Source organism: Suricata suricatta, chromosome 2 (assembly GCF_006229205.1).
Source record: "Suricata suricatta isolate VVHF042 chromosome 2, meerkat_22Aug2017_6uvM2_HiC, whole genome shotgun sequence".
Lineage (NCBI taxonomy): Eukaryota > Metazoa > Chordata > Mammalia > Carnivora > Herpestidae > Suricata > Suricata suricatta.
Genome location: NC_043701.1, coordinates 108,187,445 through 108,202,152, shown reverse-complemented (window position 1 = coordinate 108,202,152; position 14,708 = coordinate 108,187,445). Strand labels below are relative to the sequence as shown.

The window sequence follows — 14,708 nt, the reverse complement described above, 5'->3', positions numbered from 1 at the left end:
ATGGGAGAGGGAAAAACACAGATTTTAATTAATAAATGTAGAACATGTTATGACAAAATTATTTAAAGAAAACTGAATTTTAAGTTTAATTTTCTAAAAACTGAAATCTGATTAAATATTCATGTTGATAATGCTTCCTGTTGCTAGCTTCCGACTCACATCCAGCGGCTAACATAAAAGATCTGTCATGCATCACACATGGCATGTCTAGACCCATACGGACACGGGGTTGAGGGTAACAGGGAATGAGAGGCACTTCACTGTGTATTCCAGCCGCCATGTTTTCCAGCCACCATGTTTTCCAGCCGCCATGTTTCTTAGCAGCCATGCTGTTGCAAATATCATGGTGATTCTCCAGTAGCTACAGGACCAGGAATTGAAGCAAGGAAATGGATGAGTAGTTCTCCTGGGAAGTGGAGGGTCCAAGGTTAATTTGCTTGTGTTTTCTCTCCCCTGCGTACATCTGCTGGTCAAATCCTATCCTGCCGCATATTGGCAGCCACAGTACAACCCACAGACCTTCAAGGCTTACAGGTGGTGAGTTTGTCTTTTTTCCCATGGTCATAGGGCACAAAACACAGAGAAGTCATGGAGAAGTGGTTTCCGGGGGCCTGAGCTGAGTTGGTCACAGGAGTGGACGTTCAGGTGGTGAGTGAGGCTTTGTGACCCTGCGGCGCTGGATCCCTAGTGTGTGAGGGGGCAGTGTGAGCATTAGCAAGATTTTTGTTCTTGTGAGGGTGGGGCTGGCCAAGCCTCGAGTCTTGGGGCAGGCTCTTTTCCCCCTCAGTCTGCTGGGAGTGCCAAGAGCACTCGAACACAGCAAGATCCCAGAAAGGATTTGCCACTCGGCTGACTCTTACCCTCTGGTGGCTCTGCCCTGCCCACTCCTGGGGGATGGGGGCCTCTGGACAGGAGTCCCTCTGTCCAGGCACTTCCTAGAGGCCTGGGCTGCTGCATGGCCCATTTCTACCCTGGTTGCTTCCTGGGGCAGTGTGGCATTGGAGTTGAAGTAAAGGTTGTGCCATCGGCCGGGAATAAGAGCAGCCTTTGTGATTTGCGTGAAGTTGCATCGCGTGTAGGCCTTGGACAGAGATACACTTTCCTTCTGGGACACTTGTGCCCTGCTGCTGGCGAAACGCTGGGCTGTGCTCCGTGGGCTTCCTGACTGCAGCAGGCCATCTGCTCTCACCCTCACCCCCAGCTTAGCCTGGCTCTGGCCAGTAGTGGGAAGGAGATGGTTGGTGCCGATTCCTGTTGGTGGTTGGTGGAATTCGTAGATATGGTTACGGTACTGTGCTTTCATCTCTACAGTTGCTGATTTCAAAGCAGAACTGGAATATTCTGTGTGTGAGTTAAAAAAAATACTGTATTTCAATACTGCGTTCCATTGGAGGACAGGGAAATAATCACGGGACTCTAGTCAGGGCTGTCAGCTTTCAGGTGCCTCTCCTGTGGCCGTAGGTCCTGCAGAGCAGAAGATGTGCTGGGCACGCAGGGTTAATCAGCCAGCCGGGACTAGTGGGAAGGTGGTGGGCCAGGCATATTTCAAACCATCCTTTCCCACCGGGCTTGGCCCTCCGCCCCACCCCAGAAACCCACTCCTGGGTCTTCATCCAGACTGTGTCTGAGGCACGGCTGACCTCGCGTCTGCCCCCTGTGCTCTTGACCTCACTTCCTATTTGCTCCATCTTCATTCCCCCAGACCCCGAGCTCTATCTACCTGATAACTTCACCTGGACTCCAGGTTCCTCTCCTGGCTGATGATGGTTGTTCTGGAAGCTTTCTTGCCTCCCTCAATCCCTGAGAATATAAGCAAAAGATAGGGATACGGGGTTTGGAATTCTTGCTCCTGAGGGTCTGACAGATTGAGGTGGACACTCCCACCTAGAGAAAAAGCATCAGGTTTTTTATTTTTTGACTGAATGCAGGGGCACCTGGGTGGCTCAGTTGGTTGAGCGTCTAACTCTTGATTTCAGCTCAGGTCATGATCCCAGGGTCGTGGGATCGAGCCCTGGGTCTGGCTCCATGCTGAGAGCATGGCGTCTGTTTGGGATTCTTTCTCTCTCTGCTCCTCCACTGCTCTCTCTCTTTCTCTCTCAAGAAAGAAAGAAAGAAAGAAAGAAAGAAAGAAAGAAAGAAAGAAAGAAAGAGAGAAAGAAAAGAAACAAAGAAGTGAATGTGGGCGTAGATGGTAAGGCCCACGAGACATTTCGGGCCGGTGCTGTGTCACAGAGGCTCACCAGCGAGGGGGCTGCAGGGGGCCGTGAGCAGCCTTGCAGGACCCTGCTGGCCCCAGTCCCTCTGACCACCAGGCAGTCTCACCCTTTGGGAAGGTCCCGAGGAAAACGTGTGACCGTAATAACTCGCGCAATTCATTTGTGTCCTCTGTAAATTGAGCTCTGGGTGTCTGAGGCTCAACAATTTAAGTTGTACGGTAGTGCAGTTGTTCGAAAGGGTACCCCCTTTCTGTGGTTGCACAGATGTTTTGGTTGGATTTTATTTTTAAACGGCCTTAGCCAAAAACATCTTGCAAAACAGCAGACTCACTTCAGTATTTCACTCTGGACGGTTGCTTGACCCCGTTTAGCACCCCATCCTGGAGCTGGCTCTCCCCGGGCCCCGCATGCTTCCCTCCCCTCAGCATCCGTGGGAACCTCAGCAGACAGATGGAGGCCAGGGGAAGATGGATCCCTACGGCCACACTCGTGGGGGTGGGGGGTAGTGAGCATCACAGAGCCGAAAGCTGGTGCACGAGGAGAGTCGTAAATGGTGCATTGCGAGCCGTATGCTGCCTTAGATTGTATTTACATGGAGACATACAACATCTTGTCATCAAACAAGGCAAGACCCAGTACTCAGTGGTAGGACATGGCAGCCACAGGGAGCGTCAGTCTTCTTCATCCACGTGCTCTGCCTGGGGGTTTAATCTGGCAGAAATCCTGATCAGGTCAGTGTAGGGAAGTGTGACAGGGTCTTGTGTTGGGGACCAATGGATGGAAGGAGGCACTCCCTATACTCCGAAGCAGAGACAGATTTGGATCCCTGCTGCCTGGCTAGGTGATGCCTGCAGGACTGTGGCTGATGTCCCCAGGCCTAGCCCAGTGCACCCTCAAGGGCTTTTCTGGTTAAGGGCCTTGCAAAGACGCAGTCCTGGAGGGGAGCCGCTTCGAGACCCATCTGTGGGACCATATGGCTGAGACAGAGCAGCAGACGCTGACCTGGAGCCCAGTGGGTGTCAGCGCAGGGCCTGGCTGCCTCCTTGGTGGGCGTGGGGTGGGGAGTGGGCCATCACCGGGTGGGAGCCTGACAACACGGTGCATGGTCGTGCTGGCTGTTGGGGCGCAGGCATGGTTCTGCCTTGTTGCTCTACCTGAATCTGTGTTTTGTGACTGCGGGGCGGGGGGGGGCTCTCTCCTGTTACAGGCTCTGTAGAGCTGACGGCCCTGCTCAGATTCCACTGTGGCCCAGGCGAGAGAGAGGAAAGCCCTCTCTCTTGGCTGGAAGGCAGGGAGGCAGAGGGCATAAAGAGGGAGTCCCTTTGCCTGTGGCCTGGCCTCCCCGACCCGCAATTCGCACGGACTCTGTAGGAGCTCCCATCTCGCTAAACTCCCATTGGCAGGAAGGCATTGACGTGTTAAGATGTTCTCGCATGTTCGGGAAGAACCCTTTGGGGGAAAAGGTGACCATGGAAATTCAGGCTAGAGACTATCGAGAGCTTTTCTGGAACTCCTTAATGGGTGGAGCCTCATGTGTAGGCTGGTTATCCCTGGATACCGAAGGAAGGACATGGCAGAAGTCTGATGAGTTTAATGCAGTTATCTAACGAAGGAGCCAGACTCCAGGGATCTTTAGGACCTGCTTTGCACCTGAGATTCTGCATGGTCAGGCAGGGGGTGAATGCAAGCTCTGTCTTTGTGGACACCTGAATTTAAGTCCCATCTGCCAGGATTTTTTTTTTTTTTTGCTTGCTGTGCAGCCTAGGGCAAGTCACTTAACCTCTCTGAACCTCTGTCTCCTTATGCCTAGAATGGACAGTTGGTACTGGTTCACAGTAGATGCCTAGGAAATGGTGGTTGCGTTCCCTCCCTCTCCGAGCTGGCAAGAGCATATGGGCAACACAGTCCCTTCTTAACCCCAGTTCTCGCTCCCTCTCTCTACCACTGAACCAAGTCTCCTTTCCATCCCAGCAGGGGAGGTATCTTCAGATACATTGTAGTTCAGATGGAAGGCACCGTCTGTCTATCTGTGTTTCTCTCTCTGCAAGGATAGGAGTTCTCTCTCTGCCGTGGCCAGCTCAGGCCTCTGTTGGTGCCTGTGACCTTCACACCCTCCACGGGGGGCTGACTGTTTGCAGGTGGCCGAGCTGGTGTTCTACGGGCTTACCTGGCACTTGGCTTTGTAAGGTGCCCCTCATCACGCCTGACGCCCTTGCTTGGCATGTAGCTTCCTCCTGCCCCACCAGTGCCTGCCCCAGCCTCGCCAGATGTGAAGGGAAAGAAGGTGGAGAGAAGGAGAGCTTCTGGTCTCTCTGACCTCGGTTAAAATCTCCACTCTGCTGGTGGGTAGCAGTACAGCGTTAGGCATGTCCCTGAACTCCCGAATCCCAGGATCCTAGTCTGCAAAGCAGGATATTAATTCCTTCTTGGCAGGAGCGTTGTAAATATCAGAGGCGGTGAAGTATCTGGCACACGGGAGGCATTTGATAATTTCCGTGTTATTCAGAGCAACGTTCTCATGCCCTTAAATCATTCTCTTTAAATAATGAGGAGAGCGTTTCCCAAAGTGTGGCTCCGGGGACAGCGGCGTCAGCGGCTCCTCTGGCTGGTTGGAGATACGGAGCCCGGGCAGCATCCAGGACTGCCCTTCCGAAGCCCCGGGGGCAGCCTCTGCTGCCTGTTTTCACTCGGCCTCCAGGGGACTCTGATGCGCCCCAGGACTGGAGAACCTCTGAACTGGAAACACTTTTCAAAACCTCATTGTTCAAGGTCAATTCTTTTGCTGGTTCCTGGATGCGATCAGGGAGGATTTCCAAACTCAAAGGCCATGGAGCAGATGCCTGTGGCCTGGGGCTGCATAACTGGCCTGCCAGAATGCAGGGGAAGGCTCCAGAACCCTTGAGCTGGGCCCCCTCCCGCAGCCAGGAGGGCTGTGCTGGTCCGTTCTCCTCCAGCCCAAGCAAAGCTACTTCCTCCTTCCAGGGCCAGGGCCTTGCGGGTAGATGCGTCGGTGTCAACCTCGTGTGCGCTGGGTAGGAAGGTACTTCTTGAATGAACACTGCCAACGCGGCCGGACCAGCGCTTTGCCGGAACCCACACAGTGTTATTAGGACCACGTGGCGGCTCTCGTTTTAGGGGGGACCAGATACCCCAGTGTTGTCGTGCTCTGTCAAGCTGAGGTTTTCAAGGCCCCAGATATTCGGTGTCCTAAATGGACCCGGCCCCAGTGTGAGCTCTCGACGTTTCACTTCTCTCTGCAGACGCAGTGTGGTTTTGCAGTGAGGCGGATCTGGGTTTGATTCTTGCCCTGCCACTCACTAGCTGTGTGACCCTGGGGAAAGTTACTTAACATCTCTGCGCCCCACTCAGTGCCCTTATCTCTCCAATCGATAGGAACCCTTGCAGGCCTGCTGGGGATGTGCACGAAGTCTCTGGTGAGGTGGCTCGGATAGGACCGTACATCTCATCCTATGGAAACATCACTTTGACGGAACTGTTTCAAACTCTGAGCAGAAGGAAGAGGACAACGCTTCCGGAGGTAGAAAGCCGAGGCCATTCCAGGAAAGTCTGGGCGTCTTGTGTCACTGTCCTTCACCACCTGCCCCCTCTGGTGAGTCCCACAGGGTGCTCCTTCTGGACACCACGTGAGGGACGTGTGCCCAGCACCGGGCCCTTGAGCCCTGGTCCAGTCTGTCAGCAGACCAACCGGGCTGACTCAGGTCGCCGGCACGCTTGGCCGCCTGTCCTCTATGGAACATTTGTCTGGAACCACTCAACTGGCTAGCTGAGCAAAGAGTTCGAAGAACTGGTTCTTGACTTCACGGTGACCTCACAGTCAGGTCACCGGAGCCCTGTGGGGAGAATAGAGCTGTCCAGGGGAAGGACAGGTGAGACAACGTCTGGAGACTTCTGCGCAGGAGGAAGGTGCAGGAACAGAGCTGCGCTACAGAGGCTGGCGCCTCCCACACGGCCGGCCTCCGGGCTCCGCGGTACTCCCTGGGGAGCTCATCACATCGGGGGTTTTGAATGCAGACTTAGCAGTCAGCAAACTCACTCAAACAGGCTGTTCTTAACCAGGAAGCAAAACAGGAGTATAAACTTGTAAAACCTCTTGGATTCTTTTCAGCATGTGGACAGCTTTTTAATAGTTCATGGATACTTTTTATGCATGATTTTTATTGTGGTAAAGTATACATAATGTATAATTTACCATTTGAACCATTAAAAAATGTTTTTAACATTTATTTTTGAGAGACAGAGAGCGAAGAAGGGAGGGGCAGAGAGAGAGAGGAGACACAGAATCAGAAGCAGGCTCCAGGCTCTGAGCTGTCAGCACAGAGCCCGACGCGGGGCTCGAACCCACGAGCATGAGATCATGACCTGAGCCGAAGTCGGACGCTTTACCAACTGAGCCACCCAGGCACCCCTTATCTGAACCATTTTTAAATGTGCAGTTCAGTGACCTTAGGTGCCTTCATACACCACCACTATCCATCTCCAGAACTTTCTCATCTTCCCAAACTGAAAACTCTGCCCCCATGAATGAATAACCCCCTTTCCCCTCTTTCCAGCCCCTGGTTAGCACCATTTACTCCACTGAAACTTTTGTAAGAAACCAAAGGAGGCTTCTAGAAGATAATACAAGGTGCTTCAAATAACGGCCTCCTTCAATAGTGTATTTAAGAACTGTCTTCTTGGGGAGCCTGGGGGGCCCAGTTGGTTAAGTGTCCGGCTTCGGCTCAGGCCATGATCTTGCAGTTCGTGGGTTCGAGCCCCGCATCGGGCTCTGTGCTGACAGAGCCTGAAGCTCGTTCACATTCTATGTCTGCCCCTCTCCTTGCTTCTCCCCTGCTCATGCTCTGTCTCTCTCTCTCTCTTTCAAAAATAAATAAACATTAAAAAAATTAAAAAAAAAGAACTCTGTCTTCTTAATATAGGAACTCTGACCCTCAGATGGAGGCATAGAACAAAGGCTTGAGTGTTCACGGAAATGTTTTGCCCCCTCGGAACAACTGTGGATGCCTTTTGCTTTGCCCTTGCTGAAAAGAGCAATGCACTGTTTATGAAAGAACACTCACGAAGAAGAAAGACTTGGAACGGATCGCCGTCTTCCTGAGTTGTTGACAGCTGTTATTCCGTGGAAATCTCAGTGGAAACAAAGAAATACCGAGGCATTGTTTTAACGTGATCGTTTGAAGTGGCTTCCTTCCAGAGCCGGGCTGATTTGGGGCCTGGTCTCCGCGGCCAAAGCCTCCCACACCGGCCCGACTCCTCCCCTTGGGCTGTTGTTGACGCAGCTGTGGGAAGGTCTGCTGTGCATCCTGAATCTGCCATTGCTTCCACTGGCCGGGAGCTGCTTTTCAGACGATGTCACTGTCTCTCCCGGTCGGCTGGCCGCTCTGCGTGCAAGCATTCGGGGGCTGGGGGGAAAGCAAGCATTTCCACCGTTGGGAAGGTTGGCGAGGCTTGCTCAGAATCCCAGGGAGGTGGCAGCCAATGCAGATTTTGGTGGCAATCCGCTGAGTGGGAAGGTAGGAGGCATCTGGGGGCACTTAAGAGAGGCCGACATGTTCTCCTTCCCCAAGTCACTCCCTCTCAGCCCACCTGGCATCTGACTTCAGCTCGGGTCATGATCTCATGGTTCGTGGGTTCGAGCCCTGTGTCAGGCTCTGTGCTGACAGCTCAGAGCCTGGAGCCTGCTTCTGATTCTGTCTCCCTCTCTCTCTGCTCCATCCCTGCTCATGTGCGGTCTCTGTCTCTCAAAAATAAATAAAATGTTTAAAAAAATAAATAAAAATTTGTGGCATGCCACTTGGCCTCTTTCAACCCCCAGGCACCGTGTCACTGACCTGCTCACCTAGCCTGGACGCTGACTCACTGTGTGCCCTGCTGAGTCATTTCATGCCTTATTTTTTCTTCCACCAATAAAATGGGGATCGTAACACCCATCCTGGTTTTAAGACTCAAATGAGAAAACATGTGAAAGTGATTGAAAAATCAGAAAGCGTTTTCTGAGTGAGACGCAGCAGGCCTTTCGGGGAATGGGGTGTGCAGTGTTAGAGGTGTGGGTTGGGGGTGCCAAGCTCCTCGGCCCCCTGGCTGTGCCCTGTCTCCCGCGGGTATTCTCATTGCCCAAGCAGGCCGGGACAAATGACAAGAGCAGGGGAGTGCCTTGAGGGAGGGCGCGTGGCAGGGGCCCACTGGCATTACTGAGAGGAGCCAAGATGCGTCCTGGGTGAGGGCTCCCATGATATCCTCATTCCAGTCATCTGAGTCTAATGCCGCTTCCTCCAGGAAGTCCTCCTTGTTTGGTTCATGGAGGCAGCCCCCCAGGGGGCACTGATATTGTGTCAGATGTTACTTCTCTGCTTCCTGATTTACTGTTGTCATCCTGTGTGTCTTCTTTGCAAGCTGGATTCACTGGGGCTTCATCGTGGATAAACCCTTGCTCACAGTCATGCGCTCAAATCCAGAAACCTTGGGGGGTTGGATTCTCTGAATCCATGTTTACTTATGTCACCACACTGAGCAATGGGTTTATAGCACTGGGACAAGGACATTTGACCAAATAGTTTTGATACAGAAACTGGGATGAGTGAGTGGCATGCAGTTCTGTGTTTACGTGAGCATGTTTACACAGCGAGTTTTGTCCTGGCGACACCAGCTACACAATACACCTGAGGTAGCTCTGAGGAGATGTTGGGCCAGCCTGGAGTGAGCTGAGCTCAGAAAGCATGAGGCCGGGGCTTAGGAGTCCAGGGCACCTGGCGGAGATAGGCTGCCGTCTGGGTAAGGGTGGGCTGGCTTGGGCTGTGGGTCCCTCTCCTGGGCAAGGGAAGGCCACGGAACAGAGAAAATTCTGAAACACCAAGAGGCGGCTTGGGGCTGACCGAGGACCTAGGGAAGATGTGGGAAAGAGCTTGGCAACCCACAGAGAGGGGTCTGGGGGCATTATCCGGGGCCACTGTGTGTGCATGAGTGTGCGTGTGTGAGTGAGTGATTGGGGTGGGTGGGGGCGGGCAAGGAGCCTTGTAATCAGGACAGTCCCAGAACCCACGGTCCCCAGGAGACCACTGGGAGAGAGCTAGTTTGGGCAGATATCTGCAGGAGTGTGAGGTCACGGCTACAGGGTCCTTGAAACCTGTGTAGCCCGCTCCCCCCACCCCCCGCCCCCTGATGCTCAGCCGCCCTTCAAAATGGCCCAACTGAATAGTCAGAGACCCCGTATCCTAGGGACAGGATAGCCCTGTTTGATCCATTCTTTGTTTTTCCATTGGATGTTATCTGAGGCACAACTTACACACCATAAAATGTGCACACACACGACTCCTTAAGTGCACAGCTCAGTCAGCAGTCCTGTTTGCATCCACCCCTGTAACCAGCTCCCACATCAAGATAGAGAGTATTTTCACCGAGGCAACCTCTTCTTCATTGTCCTTTCCCCACACCACCCACCACCCACCCGAGGGCCGCTAACCTCTCCGACTCTGGTCACCCTAGATTAGTTTCACCTGTTTCTGAAGTCTGTATAACTGGATCATTGTCATCTCGTCTGTGCCCAGGGGGTGTATCCATTCAGGTGGCAGAGCCCCTCCCTTCATTGAGCCTCCTCTGGCATGCATGCCTCTATTTCACCCCTGTCTCAACTCCCTGCCCAGGGAGTCTCTTTTCCTGGCACCCCCCCCCCTTTCCCAGCCCCGTTCTCCGTCCCCGCCCTCCAGTCCTTGCTTACCTCCATGGTGGAATGTGGCCTCAGCCCTGGGGTGCCACGACCCCTGGGGGAGCTCAGTGTTGACACGCTGTGGATGGTGGCACAGCAGACGTGGCCCCAAGAGCAGGGAGAGTTGGCTTTTCTTAGCTTCATAACGGGGAAGGCTACGGCCTGCAGTTTGGAGAGGCGGGCTGGTGATCAACTTGAACACTAGCTCTTTGACCTTGAGAAAGTCATTTGACATTTCTGGGCCTTAGTTTCCTCTTTCCCAAAATGTTAGAGGCTCTTTAAAGTTCCTTGTGTGGGCCACCTGGGTGGCTGAGTCAGTTAAGCATCCCTCAGTTTCGGCTCAGGTCACAATCTCACAGTTCGTGGGATCAAGCCCCATGTTGGTCTCTGTGCTGACAGCACAAAGCCTGCTTGGGATTCTCTGTCTCTCTCTCTCAAAAATAAATAAATAAACCTAAAAAAAAAAATAAAGTTCCTTAGTCCGTGATCCAAGGACACCTAGTCCGTGATGCTGAATCCTCCCTACATGGGCTCATCCATACATCCTCTGTGGGTATGTGGTTCTCAAGTGAGGTTTCTGCTGAGCGTGTGTGTGTGCATGTGTGCATGCGCCCCATCTTAAAGTTTAATATTACTGCAGACCTAATTCATTTTACACCCTGGATTTGAAGAAAGCCATTCCAACAGCAGGGATTCTAGCCTGGTGGAGGGCTGGCCTCCTTGTACTGATTGATGAGGGGCTTTTTTTCTCCCGGCTGACCTTGGGGACTTGCCCCTACCCTCAGGCAAAGGGCTATCTGGTGGTCCTATCTATAGAAGTTTCCAGAAATGGATGAAAGGACAGTTCTGTTCGGAGAGTATTTTGATGTCTTGGTTCAGTAGTTTTAGAAGGTCTTCAGGCTCCAAAAAATAAAATCTGTATTTTGGGATTTAGTTCCAAATGGGGCTCTTGGGGTTCCCTGGGGGAGGCTGTCTAAGGGGGAGTCAACCATCAGTGTGGGCCAGCTCCTGGGCTGCCGTGCTCAGCTTCCCATCTGTAAAATGGGCGAATAATCCAAATAATCCTCATTTTACCTTGCAGAATTTTTGTCAGCATCCGATAAACACGGCCCGAGGAAAAGGCATGGCTCTGGAGAGCCTTAGGGTGAGGCCAGTAAACCTTGGGTTTGGTCAGGGCTCAACTGGGTAGTAAATAGATTCTGGTTTCTGTGTTCCCACCAGAGCCTGGGGCCTTGGGAGGGTTCTTTTCAGTTCTCTCTTCCTGTCTTTCTGCCTTTTCTTATCTTTGCTCTTCTTCCTTTGTCACCAGTACCTCCCTTTCTGTCACCCCTGGCTGCTCCAGGTGACTTCCGACTGATGAGCTCTACTTTCTCTCTGCCCCGGACACCCCCTCACCCCTCACAGCTAATGCCCAAGTCCAGCCTGGGGATCTGACCCCAGCACCACCTCCCAGGAGGCCACGATGTGCCAGGGCCTGCTGGCCTGTACACACGCGCTTGTACTGCTACCAACGGGCTTGGGATATTTAGAAGCGAGGTGTATTACTGTATCTAGGGAGGACTTAGATTGCTTAAGGGCGAGCAGCCCAGAGAGGCTGAGTCACGTGCCCCGGGCCTTGTGCACCTCTGATTTACCTTTGCATTAGCGCTTTCAGCCCGCTGCCTCAGATTGCTCAAACTCATTTAAGTGGGTTTGCTTTGTCTTCGGCTCTTTGAGGACTCGGACTAAGCCTCACGCAGGTACTCAATATTTATTTTTGATCAGATTAGACAGTTAATAAATATTTGTTTCAGTTAATGGAAGTCTAAAGGAATAGATACATCATGCAACGTGTTCTTGCATAAGAATTATTCGTGACTACGTCTAGCCTCTGGTCCCAAACTACGGAAACCTCTCAGCGCCCAGCCGCTCTTTCCTGGTGGTGCCTTCTGCCATCATTTGTAGCTGAGAAGGTCACGGCCAATGTGTGGTGGAGGCGAAGGGGTTAATCTCTAGCCTCGGTCTTCTTCCTTGGCCTCTTGGGCTCCAAACATCCTTGAAACATTACCTGCAAGTTACCGGAGCTTTATATCAAAATGTCAACCCTGTCTCCATTCCCACTTATGGCGCCGGGGCGACAGAACGTGCTGCTTCCGGGGTGGGGGGAGATGTCCTTTCCAATACGTCTTCTGTGGGGGACTTCTCCCATGGGGCATCTGCTGCATGGACCATGGGCTCGCAGATAATAAGTGCTTGGATGTGGCCCTTCCGTGATATCACCTGGTTCCTAGCTTCTGAAACCCAGAATCAAAGCATCGCCACCACTCGAGGGGCATTTTTCTGAGTTTAGCCTGATGTCCAGGTTCTCAGTGAACATGCAGAGGCCCAGGGGCCTCCTGGGGCTGGGTCACTGGCTGAAGCCGAAACCAAAAGCATCTCTGTGGAGGAGGTAGGGCTGTGGGTGACATCCTCTTTCCAGAAGACTGAATGCAAGGGGACCCCTTTCTGTTTCGAGCATGGGGTGGTGGCCATGCGGCTCTCCGGCTTCTGTGTGGGCCCATCAGCTTAGCCCAACAGCTCTTGGCATTGGACAGGAAGATGGGGCTTTGGGTGTGCTGCCTCCCAGCTCTGCCGGTAGCTGCACGGCCCCCAAGCCACTGGACTCGTTTATAATTTGAGCCCAGTTAACGCCGCCTTCATAGACCCAGGTTTGGCGTGGTAGGGTTTGTTTGCTTAAATAGACACAGTCCCGAACCCAGAGGAGAGTGACAAGGCCTGTTTCACAGCCTCCTTGAAGAGATCTGGGGTTGCCTTTCAAGTGCTAGCTAGCGAGGTGATTTATAAGCGTCCCCCCTCGACTAGTTTACAGAAATAGTGGCACTTTTTCACAGTCACGGTTCAGGTGTGGCGCTTTCCCCCTCAGAGGAGCCTTCTAACAACTTCTCTGGCTCTCTGAGGGCCCCCTCCCCAGCTGCCGCAGGGTCTGGGCTGGAAGGGGCCTCATCACCAGGATCAGTAATAACACTGAACATTCCAGGTGAAGCTGGGGCTGTCCATCTCCTCTGTATCACTGGACATCCGAGAGGTCACAGACCATGGGAAAGAGAAAGGAGCCCTAAGTTGAGCCAGTGCCCACCTACCCTGCCCCCATCTGGGCTGCTGACCCTTAGCAGAGGGCTCCATGCACTCATTGTGGTGTAGCCTCAGGTCCCCAGTGCCATGGAGCTGGTGAGGGGTGGTTGGTCATAGCTGGTTGGTCATATACCCCACTCACATGCCTTTCAAGAGCACCACATCCCACATGCGTGGGGCATACCCCCATGTCTAAAGATGTCAAGTCTGAGGGAGTTCAGGACATTGAACCAGCCACTCCAGCCTCCCTCTGCCTCTCAGTAGTCCCCACTTGGTCTTTTTGTCTCCTTCCATTTATGACCAACAGAATCCTCTTGGGACACTTGCATTCCATGTGTCTCATTCAGTTCAGGCTTCTAGAACACATTATGGCATTCCAGGCAGCTTAAACAACAGAAATTTATTTCTTACAGTTCTAGAGGTTGGGGAGTCCAAGATCAAGGCACCAGCAGATTCAATGTCTGGTGAGGACTCGCTTCCTGGCTCGTAGAGGGCCATCTTCTCACTCTGTTCTCATACGGAAGAGAGAAAGGAAGCAAACTCTTGTGTTTCAGGACACTCATTCAAGGGGGGGGGGCCCATTCTCACGACCAAATCACCTTCCAAAGACTCCATCTCCCACCACCACCACACTGGGGGTTAGGGTTTCAATACATGACCTTTATTGGGGCCACAAACATTCAGTATATATGAATATACTCTACCTCAGAGAAGGTGATTTGGAGCACAGAATAGTGGTCATCATTAGGGACAGCCTGTGAAAGAGGCTGCTTTCTCTGACCCATGAGAGGGTAGCAATGGTACCCATTCAGTCAAGGGAGAGCTAAATACAATCCCAACAGGTATTGCCTGGCCCATTGACTATTTTGGGGGGCTGGCCTGATGCCAGCCCAACCCCAGGTGGATATTCTTTATTGAGACTTTTCTGTGAGCATCCTTGGGTCAAAGGTTTCCTGGAATAGTCAAGGTGGGCATCTGTACATTCTTTCATATGTTCAAAAGACACTTGCTAAATAATTGCAGTGTGCTAGGCTCTTGGGAAACAAGATGAAAAATAAATGCTCTCCATGGCTTCATGTAACTCAGAGTCTGAAAGAGACTGTAGGTGAGGAAACAGGTGTATTAGCTAGCTATCACTGTGTAACAAAAAAAATCCTGCAAAACTATCAGGAGTGTATAAGAATAAACATCTATTTTCATAGATCTGTGGGTTAACTGGGATGGTTCAGTTTCAGGCTATAGGTCTGTAAGGGTTGGTTGAGTTGATTTTATTCCACAGTGGTTCATCCCAGGTCTCAGGCTAAGGGGCCATGATGACCTGATGATAGATACTTCTTTGATAATAACAGAGCTACAAAAGAGCAGGTGGAAACATGCAAAACTCTCAAGACCCAGGCCAGGAATTGGCACAATGGCCCCTCTGTCCATATGCCCATGGCCAACACAAAGCTACAGAGCTAAGCCCGAAGCAAAGGGGTAGGGAAAAATGTTCCTGAACGGCAAGGCTACATGTACAGGAAGGGAGGAACTGATGATGCAATCCCCCACACCATGGGCAGCTCCCTTAGGCACCAACCCCTGGGAAAGCAGGAAGGGGCTGGGGGGCTGGCAGTGGTTGGGGCACTAGCACAGGGCAGCAGGGGTGCCACAGGTCAGTACAA

General features: G+C 52.4%; 1 long non-coding RNA gene across 1 annotated transcript in view; it reads left to right on the top strand.

Annotated features, from left to right (window-relative positions):
• The first annotated feature begins 587 nt into the window (after nt 1-587).
• LOC115285033 overlaps nt 588-14,708 on the top strand; it is a 120,667-nt gene continuing 106,546 nt past the window's right edge. The window contains exon 1 of the long non-coding RNA XR_003905398.1: nt 588-648. This is a non-coding gene — a long non-coding RNA (uncharacterized LOC115285033). The remainder of the gene's footprint in view (nt 649-14,708) is intronic.